This window comes from Corvus brachyrhynchos, unplaced genomic scaffold, assembly GCF_000691975.1.
Source record: "Corvus brachyrhynchos isolate BGI_N302 unplaced genomic scaffold, ASM69197v1 scaffold1047, whole genome shotgun sequence".
In the NCBI taxonomy this organism is placed as follows: Eukaryota; Metazoa; Chordata; class Aves; order Passeriformes; family Corvidae; genus Corvus; species Corvus brachyrhynchos.
This window is the reverse complement of record NW_008238973.1, coordinates 31,775-34,850: the sequence shown is the minus strand read 5'-3', so window position 1 is coordinate 34,850 and position 3,076 is coordinate 31,775. Positions and strand designations below refer to the sequence as shown.

Genomic DNA, 3,076 nt, shown 5'->3' with positions numbered 1-3,076 from the left:
ATTTCGGGGTGCAATCCCTGCATTTCGGGGCTGTCCCCGCAGGAGCTGGAGCCGCCCATGGCGTCGCAGTTCGGCCCCGCGGCCCCGGTGACCATCGAGGTCCCTCTGGGGGCTCTGAGCCCGGGGGCGCTGCTGGGCCCGGCCGGGGCGCTGACCACCATTGACCAGTCGGAGCTGAGCTCGCAGCTGGGGCTGGGGCTGGGCGGGGCCGCGGCCACGCCCCCCGGCCCCGGGAGAAGGATAAAGATGGGGAGGGAAGGTGAAAATTGAGGAGAAAAAACGAAGATTTGGGTGGGAGAAGTCGAAAATTGGGATGGGAGAAGGTGAAAGTGAACAAGAAAGCCAAGAATTGGGGAGGGAAGGTGAAAATTGAGGAGAAAAAACGAAGATTTGGGTGGGAGAAGTCAAAAATTGAGGTGGGAGAAGGTGAAAGTGAACAAGAAAGCCAAGAATTGGGGAGGGAAGCCAAAATTGGGGTGGGAGAAGGTGAAAATGAAGAAGGAAGCCAAAAATTCAGGGGAGGAGCCAAAATTGGGGTGGGAGAAGGAAGATTTGGGTGGGAGAAGGATAAAGATGGGGAGGGAAGGTGAAAATTGAGGAGAAAAAACGAAGATTTGGGTGGGAGAAGTCGAAAATTGGGATGGGAGAAGGTGAAAGTGAACAAGAAAGCCAAGAATTGGGGAGGGAAGCCAAAATTGGGGTGGGAGAAGGTGAAAATGAAGAAGGAAGCCAAAAATTCAGGGGAGGAGCCAAAATTGGGGTGGGAGAAGGAAGATTTGGGTGGGAGAAGGATAAAGATGGGGAGGGAAGGTGAAAATTGAGGAGAAAAAACGAAGATTTGGGTGGGAGAAGTCGAAAATTGGGATGGGAGAAGGTGAAAGTGAACAAGAAAGCCAAGAATTGGGGAGGGAAGGTGAAAATTGAGGAGAAAAAACGAAGATTTGGGTGGGAGAAGTCAAAAATTGAGGTGGGAGAAGGTGAAAGTGAACAAGAAAGCCAAGAATTGGGGAGGGAAGCCAAAATTGGGGTGGGAGAAGGTGAAAATGAAGAAGGAAGCCAAAAATTCAGGGGAGGAGCCAAAATTGGGGTGGGAGAAGGAAGATTTGGGTGGGAGAAGGATAAAGATGGGGAGGGAAGGTGAAAATTGAGGAGAAAAAACGAAGATTTGGGTGGGAGAAGTCGAAAATTGGGATGGGAGAAGGTGAAAGTGAACAAGAAAGCCAAGAATTGGGGAGGGAAGCCAAAATTGGGGTGGGAGAAGGTGAAAATGAAGAAGGAAGCCAAAAATTCAGGGGAGGAGCCAAAATTGGGGTGGGAGAAGGAAGATTTGGGTGGGAGAAGGATAAAGATGGGGAGGGAAGGTGAAAATTGAGGAGAAAAAACGAAGATTTGGGTGGGAGAAGTCGAAAATTGGGATGGGAGAAGGTGAAAGTGAACAAGAAAGCCAAGAATTGGGGAGGGAAGGTGAAAATTGAGGAGAAAAAACGAAGATTTGGGTGGGAGAAGTCAAAAATTGAGGTGGGAGAAGGTGAAAGTGAACAAGAAAGCCAAGAATTGGGGAGGGAAGCCAAAATTGGGGTGGGAGAAGGTGAAAATGAAGAAGGAAGCCAAAAATTCAGGGGAGGAGCCAAAATTGGGGTGGGAGAAGGAAGATTTGGGTGGGAGAAGGATAAAGATGGGGAGGGAAGGTGAAAATTGAGGAGAAAAAACGAAGATTTGGGTGGGAGAAGTCGAAAATTGGGATGGGAGAAGGTGAAAGCGAACAAGAAAGCCAAGAATTGGGGAGGGAAGCCAAAATTGGGGTGGGAGAAGGTGAAAATGAAGAAGGAAGCCAAAAATTCAGGGGAGGAGCCAAAATTGGGGTGGGAGAAGGAAGATTTGGGTGGGAGAAGGATAAAGATGGGGAGGGAAGGTGAAAATTGAGGAGAAAAAACGAAGATTTGGGTGGGAGAAGTCGAAAATTGGGATGGGAGAAGGTGAAAGTGAACAAGAAAGCCAAGAATTGGGGAGGGAAGGTGAAAATTGAGGAGAAAAAACGAAGATTTGGGTGGGAGAAGTCAAAAATTGAGGTGGGAGAAGGTGAAAGTGAACAAGAAAGCCAAGAATTGGGGAGGGAAGGTGAAAATTGAGGAGAAAAAACGAAGATTTGGGTGGGAGAAGTCAAAAATTGAGGTGGGAGAAGATGAAAGTGAACAAGAAAGCCAAGAATTGGGGAGGGAAGCCAAAATTGAGGTGGGAGAAGGCGAATTTGGGAGGGAATGTGAAAATTTGGGTGGGGAAGCTCGAAAACGGGGAGCGAAGCCGAAAGTTTGGGTGGAAGAAGGCAAAAATTGGGGGGGGGAACTCAAAATTCGGCAGGGGATTTAAGAACTGGGGAGGGAAGGTGGAAATTTGGGGCTGAGAATACCAAAATCGGGGCGGTTGAGGTGGAGGAACGTCAAGGTTGGGGGCCAAGGAGGGCGGAGAACCCAAATTGAGCTGGATGAGCCGAAAATCCACGAAATATTAAAAATACGGAGAAAAAGGATCTTAGAACTGGGGGAAAGACCCCAAAATTGGGGGGTTTGGGGGGTGGAGGTTGAGGAACGTCAACGCTGAGGAGCGTCAACGTTGAACGTCAAGGAACGAAGGGTTTGGAGACCCCAAAATTGGGTGGAAGAGCCCAAAACCCGCCAAGAATTCAAGACGTGGAGGAAAACAGTCTCGAAATGGGGCGAGACCGTGAGATTTTGGGGTTCCCCCCCCCCAAAACTGGAGGGTTTGGTGGAGTTTGAGGAACGTCAACGTTGAGGAGCATCAACGAAGAGCTTGGAGACGCCCCCAAATCGGGCTGGAAACGGAAGCCACGGACGTGGGGCATCCCAAATTTGGAGGGGACCCCCCCAGGAGTTCGGGACAGCCCCAAAATTCCCCCGAAACTCCCCAAAATTCCCGTTCTTCCCCCGTTTCTCCAGGTCTACAAGCGCAAGACGGAGGCGGCCAAGAAGGAATACCTGAAAGCGCTCACGGCCTACAAGGCGACCCTGGTACCCCGAAATCCCGGGGTGGGGAGAGGGGGGCAGGAATGGGGGAGGGG

At 50.4% G+C, this 3,076-nt stretch overlaps 1 long non-coding RNA gene across 1 annotated transcript; it reads left to right on the top strand.

Annotated features, from left to right (window-relative positions):
* Window positions 1-237: 237 nt before the first annotated feature.
* On the top strand, window positions 238-3,070 carry LOC108447753. Its single transcript, XR_001863434.1, has 4 exons — window positions 238-362; window positions 466-913; window positions 1,017-1,464; window positions 1,568-3,070. It is a non-coding gene; the product is annotated as an uncharacterized LOC108447753 (long non-coding RNA).
* The last annotated feature ends 6 nt before the right edge of the window (window positions 3,071-3,076 follow it).